The following is a 10,616-nucleotide window of genomic DNA, read 5'->3' as shown; positions in this document are numbered from 1 at the left end:
GCAGGTTCAAGGTCACTCGATCAGCAGACACGATAAACACGACACGCAATCGTGTAGAAAAAAAGGAACTGCGGTCGCGACGTGGAGTGAGCAGGGGCAAGTAGCAGCGCCGCAGATCACTCCAGATGATTCTAACTGATCTCTGTAACCACTTTCTACAAATAACAAGGTCGTAATGGCGCCGTAGTTGGCATGGTGCCTGTAAATCCAGGACGAGGGCACGCCGCGGTGAGGTCGCCAGAAAAAAACGTCGTTTTTTCCTAGAACCTTTAACGTTATGAAGCTAATTATAACAAAATAATAAAAAAAATTACAGTGGCTCAAACCTGCGGAATCAAATGTTGAGCTATCGCTCCTGTGATATAAGACACCACGGCGGTTTCAATGTTTTATCGTTATCATGCCTGGCCGGGAGCTTTGGCCGTTATAATTGCCCGTGTGCCAGAGGTATTAGACAGAAATTTAAAGCAACATAGTGACTTTTGCTGTTATTTTTGAAGCCGGTTATTGTGTGTCACATGATAAGTGAAATGGTCTAGTCAAGACCACAACTTTTTTTTCAATATTGACTTCCCTACAAAGACTATAAAGCTGCGGAGTCCTTCTGAACAAAGTTTACGCCAGCCGGTTATCTTGTTCAATTGGATGCTTGCAAATATGAATGATTACCTAGCATGTTCTTGTGCCTTGTTCCACCATTCCTATTACTGCCACATCTTGCACGTCCATGGAGTTGTGGGCAGGGCTGACCTCAGCTTCTCAATACGGCCAGTTGCATCTGGTCGCGCTCACCGGCGCAGAATATCTGGGGTCAATATTTGATCACCAATAAAGACATATCCTCTCTGCTGATGTCAGACTGTTAGAGGCTACCGTTTTTAGAGGATATGCTTCACGGCCAAAGCTGTAAAAGTCGGGCCATCGCTGAAGCCTCGACCTTGACTTTGACCTTAAAAAAATGAAAAAAGTAAATATTTCAGCGACTGGGATTAGAACCCGTGGCACTGCGAACAGATCAGCTTCGCTGGGTACTGCACGACAGCGCCACTGCAACACATTCTCGTGCTTTGCATTGTACATCGTCGTTTTCATGAGCTTCCATCTGCCGCGCGAACATGTTACATCAGCTTAACCTCTATCGGAGCTTAGCCACAGTGAAATATTGTCGCCAGACGTGCCGACTACCAATCTTAGTAAACCACTAGCCAATCAGGCTAAAAACATGCTACGTCTACTTGGTTGAACTACGTTAAAACCCTACCATTTTTGGCCGCGGTGGCTCAGTGGTTATGGTGCTCGGCTGCTGACCCGAAAGACGCGGGTTCGATCCCGGCCGAGGCGGTTGAATTTCTTTGGAGGAGAAATTCTAGAGGCCCGTGTACTGTGCGATGTCAGTGCACGTTAAAGAACCCCAGGTGGTCGAAATTTCCGGAGCCCTCCACTACGGCGTCTCTCATAGCCTTAGTCGCTTTGGGACGTTAAACCCCTTAAACCAAACCAAACCAAACTTCACTTCAGGCGTATTCGAACCAGCAACGAGCACGTAGGGTTCGACGTTCATAGTCCCTTTTGCCGTTCAAGGCCAGGCAACTTTGATAGGACGCGAGAAGTAGAAGATTGGTTGGTTGGTTGGTTGGTTTATGGGGTTTAACGTCCCAAAGCGACTAAGGCTATGAGAGACGCCTTAGTGGAGGGCTCCGGAAATTTCGACCCCCAGGGGTTCTTTAACGTGCACTGACATCGCACAGTACACAGGCCTCGAATTTCTCCTCCAAAGAAATTCAGCCGCCGCGGCCGGGATCGAACCCGCGTCTTTCGGGCCAGCAGCCGAGCACCATAGCCACTGAGCCACCGCGGCGGCAGAAGTAGAAGAGGAAACACAGTCGGTGCAATGTACGGGGGGGGGGGGGGGGGGGGGGACGAATCGATGACGAAGTTTTTGTCGCGAACTTATTCCGCGCAACGCCTCAGCTTATGGTATAGTTTTAGTGCGAAAACACTACGTTACGAGTGAAACCGTCTCACCGGGTTTTTCTGAAACTTGGTCTTGAGAGGAACCTTGCCGAAGCCATAAATAAATAAATAAACTGCTGTCGCGACAGGGATTCGCACTAGCGGCGGCGCGAACAGATTCTCTTCGCTAACCACTGCGCAAGAGCACTATGCTATCACCACAGCCGATCAAGCCTCTTCCGAGCGATGATGATGATGTCCTCTGGCTTAAGGCACATACCCACAGCGAGGGATTGGCCAGGGTGCATGTTAAACTGCACACTCTCCCTCGCTGTGCATTGCACGTCCTCGTCTTTATCAGTTAATGCTACTATGGAACCAATATACACAGTCTGGTGCTAACCATTGCACGTCGTCGTCTTAATCAACTAATATGAATGGAATGAAGAAGATAGTCAGAATCAACTAGCATTAATGGGGGGAAGAAAATGATCATGCGCCGACGCCAACGACGACGAAGCTTTTGAGGCGGCCGTCTGACGCTCTTGCTGAAGAACTGCTCTTTGCGGTCCTGCCTCTCGCCTCGCTGCTTCATTGATGACTTGTGCAAGAATCTTCGTCGCCGGCGCTTACCACGCCTGAATAAACCACCCTTCACTACTATCGAACTAGTATCGTTGCCAAATGTACCGACAACACAGCAAACCAAAACAATTAGTCAACCAGCCTAAATACATGATATCGCACGTCTACTAGGTTTAACTTCATGTTAAAACCCTACCAGATTTATCTTTCGGTGTAGGCACCAGAAAAGGGCAATTCATTGGTCCCATCAACGTGTCGAAAATGCGCCTGCATGGAGGTATGGTCATGCTACTAGCTTCGAAAAAGACAGGCCACATAATCTGGACAAAATATTTAAAAGTAGGCCAGAAACTCATGAGAAATACAGAGGTAGTGCTTGAGTGCGGACTTCGTGAAATGCTCTCGTTTAAAGTACACATATAGCTGAAAAGCACAAACAGGCCCAGATTTCCTGGCTATACAGCAACTTGCGACATCTGGTGGCCACCAGTAGTGACCACCACATAATATTGTGGGGATATTTAAAAATTATTTCACAAGGAAACTAGATATATCCGAGTGATTCTGAGTGAACATGGTGGTTATAAGTGCAGAAAGGTGGGCAAGTTGGTTATTACTATCCATGGTAAAACCGCGCGGAAAAAACACGAGGACGGAACAAACACGACAACACGAGCGCATACTTTCAACTGACGATTTATTACGCGCATGTGTACATATATAGCATTCCCGCCAAAACACTAAACAGAACAACAAAAAAACTGCTTCATCACTGAAAATCACTGCTTCATCACTCTGAGGGAGCACCATAATTCTTTGGACAAGGCAGCCGGTTCGAATTTGGCGCTTCACTGCAGGCAACCTGAGCACACGTGCGCTCCATTGCTTCACCAGACATCCGTCATCTTCAAACATAAGGATCAGATAGTAAGGGAAATAGTAGAGGCATATCACATTGACAAAGGGGGTACAGCATGCATTAGTAAGCCCTCATTATCACTGGCTAACCGCGAAATCACCTTTTTGGAGCATGCACTTCTAGATATGTAGATTTAATATTTTCAGTGATGATGCAGTTTTTTTGTTGCTCTGTTTAGTGTTTTGGCGGGAATGCTATATATGCACACATGTGCGTAATAAATCGTCAGTTGAAAGTATGCGCTCGTGTTGTCGTGTTTGTTCCGTCCTCGTGTTTTTTCCGCGCGGTTTTACCATGGATGGTGGTTATGATGGCAGACATTTCCTCCTAGCTCCAAAATTTTACCGATAAAATCCACTTTGTGTTAACAGAAACTACTTCCGACAGCCATACAAAATCGAAAGGATGTACCAAGCAGCATAAATTCCCAAGGTAATTTCGAACATTCAGGGAGACGCGACACACGGCGGCATCCGTGCAATCCAAAAGCGTTTGTCCAGATTTCCTGGGCTTTTCAGAATGTTAAGTACAGGGTTAATGGGGCAACCTGCCACGCTTACAGATACGTGGTAGAGAGAATGCCACAAAAGGACTAGCTCGTGAGTCGACCAATATTTGAGTTTATTTGATGAGGTCCTCGCACTTTTACAGCGGGCTTCCACAACAACATAAAAATTTCAACAATGCATATCTGTTTACGTTGTGATAGTTCGCACTGCAGCTGATGGCATTCAGTATTGATCCACACAACGAACTCTTCTGCTGATTACAACATGCCAGAATATGAGAGAACTAAAATAGAGGCGAGAAACATCTGAGAAAAAAAAATGAGTTTGTTGCCTTACAAAAATGCTGTCGTAAGCCGTTTGATGTAAACATGTGGCTTAAAAGAAAGAACAAAACAGATGGTTAGAAAATGCAAGGTAATAAATGAATTGGCGCTTGCAAATCCTCTTGAACAAGGTAGCCACCTATCCAAATAATAAAACCAGAAAAGCGACACTCAGTAGCTTTTATAGGATTTTCATTTTCGAAGATCTCTATTGCATAAAATGAAGCGCCCGATATAAAGCCGCACAGTGACCTTCGGCAGTATGTGGGCCGGAATGCAGGGGCTGAAGTGCGCGACCGGCTGCAACAGAGCGTCGACTTTTCGCTACTGCATGTCTACAGAAATCGCTTCTCTTGGACATTTTCTTTTGTCTGCAAATTATCAGTGCTAGCTGACATTGCAACCAGCGGCGCTGAAAAACTTAAATATCGCTCGTTTATCGAGAGCGACATGAAGAGGAATAGAAAAAAAATATTTTGTTGCGGAATTATGTCCGGCTCATGTCTAAGGCCAAGAAACAAGCATGCATGCTTGTGTATTTTGCAGATGCGTCACAAGCGAACTATCAGCATATCATAGACATAACGCCAGTAAGATGTGAAGGGCTGAAAAATTCGGTGTGGTGCGACCTGTTCAAACGCACAAACAAGCGTAAAGAACTATTGGCGACAACATGGCCCATTGTAATTACTGTAACTGTAAAAGCCGCAAAAATCGACGTTGCGCTCGCTTCTTTGATATCAGAATTGGAACTATCTTTCGCGTCACGATATTTTGCATTCACTTCTGTGTTAGCTATGAAAGAGAACTTAGCGGTATTGTTAACTCATCTGTTTGTTGTCGCCGGCAGTGAGGGTGGTGACCGATTTCTGGTCGGCGGGAATTGTTACTTCAGGATGGGCGGCACTGCAACGCCGCCGCGAAGCGTCCGATACTGCTGCGGTCAGACCGAGCAAGGCAGAGTGACCGATTGCAAGGGCAATGGGGGAAGGAGACTGAATTCTTTTTTTCTGCCTATGTTGTTCATATACAGATAGGAACCAGTGTTCGGCTTTTAGCGGAGCATGTGGTCAGTGTACTAAATCTCAGTGAGGGTAACGGGCGCTAGAAAAAAAAAAGGTAAATTTGAACGCGCGTAGATTTAGCTGCGCGCTGCACTCCAGTGTGTTTTTATGCGGAGGACCGCTGTTGCGAAAATGAAACAACTGTGACGTGTTACGCACTTGTAGTTGTCGAGAAACAGCGCAAAGAAACGAGCAGGATACTGCAATCAACGGTATGTTCTTCATTTTTTTCCCTTATCGCATAGTGGAGCAAATGCTTGCCCAGAACACACTTGGTCTTCTGAGCTACCAAGACGTAAAAAAAATATGTTTTTGAACTACTAAAATATGGTCCAAATGAGAGATTTTGTTCCATGCTCTACCAGCCTATGTGGATTTCTTTGTTACAGGCGCTCATCACTAATAATTTTGTGCAGAAAGAGAACAACCATTCACATAAACGGTTCTTTATATTATTTTAAACCGATGCGCAACACCTTATGTTTCGCTGTAAGTTTTGTACTGCTCATTTCGACTACCCATTGTGAAGTGGCTGTTGTTTCTAGTAGCCCACTAAGGTTGAATCATCAGATGTAGCGGATCGCCGATCCGAGTAGCTGGGAAAATGTCACGTGACTTTGCGGGGGTGAATTGCTTTGCTTTTTTTTTTGTTATGGACTCCCCAGAGAGAAACATTCTAAGAAATACCACTGTGCCTTTCCTAGGCAACACGGATGGAAATCATTTACTTGTTCAGGTCCAAAATAACCATAATCATTTTCATCTGTTAATCTTTGTAGTGAAGTTTTGTAATGTGAAGAAAGAATGCTGTGAATTCCAAAGCTGTTAACTCTGTTGGCGGCGCGACTGTTCCTTTTGGACGGATGACGGAGACTTTGTTATATTGGCTCTTTTGGATGCGGCAGATTTCGGCAGCCGAAGCAAGCTATATACCAGCATTCCCATCGCACAGTTAGATCCTGCGAGAACGAAATAACTGAGAGTAAGAAAGTTTACTGGATTGCCGACAAAAGTGCCTGAGGTATAAAACAACGAAACAGCTTCTTCAAGCAGTCCTGAAATAGCAGTGCTGAAGCAGTAGTCTGCATGATTTCTCGACACCTGAGCCTAAGACAAGAAAAAAGTGGCTCTACAATACTCGTGCATTAGTTTTGAACTAGGTGCATATACAACACAAACAATAATTTTTGGGACGCGGCAGGCATTACGTTATGCAGACAGCAGGTGATGAAAATCGCGATTGTGCCCTGTTTAATTGTCGTGAATACAGATTGTTAGAGGAAATCGTCGACAACCTCGTTATTAGGTAACATACCGGTTGACGGTGATCTTTTACCCGTGAAAACTGCGTTGCAAGCGTGTCATCAGCAGAACGTCTACTTTGGCTAAGTGCTCATGTTTTTGTACGCATGATGAGTCACACGGAGTGGCCCGAGGAACAACTCCGCTGACCTCCAAACTTTACACAAAGGCTGTAAATTTACCGCAAACGGTATGCAGCACGGTGGACGGCACGCCGCAGAGTTCATTCGCGAGTATATGTGCCGATGCCACGTATTTACTGACTGCCGGCACACAGAACAACAGGGACGCCGGCGTGACATAGCTTGCTGGAAGCGCTTATTTTTTTTATGATTACTAATTAAACTTTAGCTTGTATTTTAGTTCGTAAATTTTTTTTCTTATTGCGGTGGCTCCAGAATCCATCTCATTTTGCTCGAAAGCAATTGCTTTTATAAATTGTAGGAGGGTTTAGGAGATGTCTTTTGCACTGGGATCGCGTCGATTCTCGGTACCTAATTCAGGCTTCTTTTCTGTTAAATCTTTTCATGAACTATAGTGGGATACAACTTAAGAAGGCAGCTGCTTTTCCCCCTCAAAGGATTCCCTTCCATCCAATGGCCGATTCTCATGACCCTGCTAGGGTGACAATGCAGGGAGTGGTGCCACAATGGAGAGAGGGGTCTATCCCCGACTATGGAGGGAGGGGACTATCACCTTTTATCTACCATTCCCTGCTTTGTGACACCAGCATGGTCATGAGAATCGGTCGACGCCATTGGCTGGGAGGGGATGCTTTGACGGGGAAAGCCGCTGCCTTCTTATGTTGTATCCGACTACAGATGCAAAATGCATAATTAAGCGAACTGTCTTTTCGGTCTTTTTTGTCACGTGGGATAATGAGCGTGATCTTGAGAGGCTGCGACATTTACATTCCACCAGCTGACACTGGACAAGAAAAAATATATTTCTCAAACCTTCACGAGAACTTTACCGGTAACCTTGAGTTCTGAAATAACTAATGGTTCCTGCTATCACCACCGCTACCTATCAACAGCAATTCTTTCACTATCTTCATTTGTCGTCATTTCATGCAGTTCTGAAATTTCAGGATAACTGGTTGAAGCCGAACTCTCAAGACGTTTTTAACGTCGGCCAACGCTGACGGCGAACAAAATACAGTGCATCTTATTTTCAGCCAGCTGCAAAGAACTCGTTCGCGCGACCACATGATATCAAAAACAATAACTTGATCAAGGCAGCCATGGTGCTGCAAAGTTTTACTTGCCGAGCAATGAAGTCTGTACATGAAGCGTGGCATCATTTCAATATGGACGACCTGAAAAATGCGATTGAGAGGATTCATAAGTTACAGCGGGAGTCCAGAGCGCGAACACTTCGTTAGCGCACCGTTCTGTGGAGATGTAAAACGGAACGTGGATTGGCGCATCTAGTTTGAATGTAGGCTTCAGCTACGCAGATCATCGGCAGATTTTCGTAACACCGCTTCGCATGCTATCTTTACTGCAAGGACAGCAGTGGAAGCTATATTGGAAGCGTTAGAAGTGCAGTTCCCGAATGTACAAGAAAGGTATGCAGCAGTGCAAGAATCATTGCACTCTTACTCGCAGCTGTCGAGCTTCAAACTTCTAAAATAAAACTGAAACCTAAATCACACCGGAAGAGCAGGCCGGCACATGAAAGCGCATTAGTCCTGTGACAAGCAATCGTATTGTTTTTAACTCTTGCGAAGAGCTGCGCACACACACACACACATGGTGTCGTAGTGGGCATAGTGCTTGTAAATGTAGGACGAGGGTACGCCGCGGTATCGCCAGCTGAAAAAAAAAACTATGTTTTCAAAATATCCAAATTTTTATGAATGAATAACGCAAAATGTATTAAAAATTTACTTTTAGAAAATATTTTTATCCTGAGCTAACTGGAAACTGCATTGCAGCTTCAAAGGACAAATGCAGGCCGCCTAGTTTCTATGTTTCAACTAGGTGTCCTTCAGCGCGTCCATGTTACTGTGCGCTTTCTGCCGGGGCATAATGGAGCATGCGTCCAACTTCTGTACGGTGCCTTGTGACCGGGGCATTAGCCGAAAATTTCAGACAATATAGCGGCGGGTGCCTTTATTTTTGAAGCAGATTACAATGTTGCACATGATGAGTGACATACTCTAGTCAAGACCATAAAATTTTCTTCAATATTGAATTTTCACACAGTGGCTATGAAAACGTCGGAGATCCCCTTGACAAAATGTCCGCCAGCGGGATATCTTGTTCGAGGGTATATTTATAAACTCTGAATGATTACCTAACATACCCCAGCAACTTATTTCACTATTGTCATTAATGCCACCTCCTTCCACCTCGAATGGTGGGCGTGGCTGGCCTCCGCGAGTCCCGTCGGTCAGTTGTCTCTCATTCGTTTGCCGGCGAAACATAACTAGTGTCCCTACTTGACCACTAATAATGTCTTACCCCTCCCCCCCCCCCCCCTCTCTCTCTCTGCTAATATCAAACTGTCAAAACATGCAGATTTCCCACTTAGCTCCAGCCGCATTCAAACCAGCAACGAACACGTAGAGTGCGACATTCATGCTTCCTTTTGCTGTTAAAGGTCAGATACCTTTTGATAGGACGCGCAAAGTCCCCGTATAGAATATAATCGGTGCAACGTTGTGGGGAACGAAACGATGAAGTTTTTCGTCGCGAACTCATGTCGCGGAACGTCTGAGCTTATCGTAGTTTTTCTGTCCGAATCGGCACAAGAAGGCACCATAGCCACTGGTGCCCCAAACGCGTTGAAAATGCGCTTGCGGAGAGGCGTCATCACGGCACTAACTTCGAAAACGACACTCCTATTAGCAATGCATAAAAAGGAATCACAAAGTAAACGTGTGATCACAGCTGAGAACCGCAGCTAGAACACAGAACTACCAAAGCTTAAAACGTAATGCGAAAATTGAACACAAAAATTGAATTGTTTGAGTGACCGTTCTTTCACCTCTTGGTGTTTTGTTCCTATTCCACTCCATAAAATTATCCCTGCAGCTGTTCGCAGGAGTTCAAAAACATCCAACTGCTCGTCAGACCGCCACTGTCCTTGCAGTGCAGGCCTGCTGTTTCGGCGTGATTTATGCTTTATTTTTATTTTACTGAATTTTGATGCTGAACAGCTGTGAGTAAGGTTAAAGGGCCCCTGCTTTGCTTAATACCTTTCTTGTACGTTGGGGAACTACCCGTATCGCTCTTCCAACAAAACTTCCACTGCTGCTCTTCAAGTAAGTGCTGCTTTTCACTGCTGCTGTTCAAGTGTGTTTTCAATGATAGCATGCCCAGCTGTGTTACGATCTGTGAAGCAGAAGCCTACATTCGAGCTATGTGGGCTAATTCACGTTCCGTTTTATATCTCCACACCACGGTGCGCTAAGGAAGTGTTCCCGCTTTGTACTCCCACTGTCACGCTCACCCATCCGCTCAATCGCGTTTTGAAGCTCATTCATATTTACATGATGCCATGCTGCATGCAGAAGACTCATTGATCTGCTCATAAAAGTGTTCACTATGGCTGCGTTATTTTTATTCAGGCTCTCTGGCTGTACGAATGAAAAAAAAAACATGGTATTTTGTGGGTCATCAGCTTTAATTGGTCGACATTAACAACAACTTGAGAAGTTCGAAGCATGCGAGTTAACCTGAATTTTCAGAAAAGCATGAAATCGCGACAAAAATTGACGTTAGAAGCTAATGGTGGCGGCAGCAGGAACCAGAAGTTATTTCAGAACTCACGGTTCTCTGGAAAAGTTCTTGTGGAGCTTTGAGAAATATTTTTTTTTCTTGCTAAATATGAGATGAATAGTAAATGTCGGAGCCGCTCAAGGTCACGTTCGTTATCCAATTCGTCAAAAAATAACATAAAGAGAAGTGTCTTAATTAGGCACCTTCTCTTGGTTCAAGAAACAATTGAACAA

The 10,616-nt window shown here is 45.0% G+C and overlaps 1 long non-coding RNA gene across 1 annotated transcript in view; it reads right to left on the bottom strand.

Moving 5' to 3' along the window:
- Positions 1-10,616, bottom strand: part of LOC149372722 (uncharacterized) — a 273,432-nt gene that overhangs the window by 196,710 nt on the left and 66,106 nt on the right. The gene's annotated exons all lie outside the window — the stretch shown is intronic.

The sequence above is a fragment of the Amblyomma mixtum genome, chromosome 1, assembly GCF_055824585.1.
Source record: "Amblyomma mixtum isolate Tamu chromosome 1, ASM5582458v1, whole genome shotgun sequence".
NCBI lineage: Eukaryota > Metazoa > Arthropoda > Arachnida > Ixodida > Ixodidae > Amblyomma > Amblyomma mixtum.
Note: the sequence above shows the minus strand (reverse complement) of the source record. Positions and strands in the feature narration are given on the sequence as shown.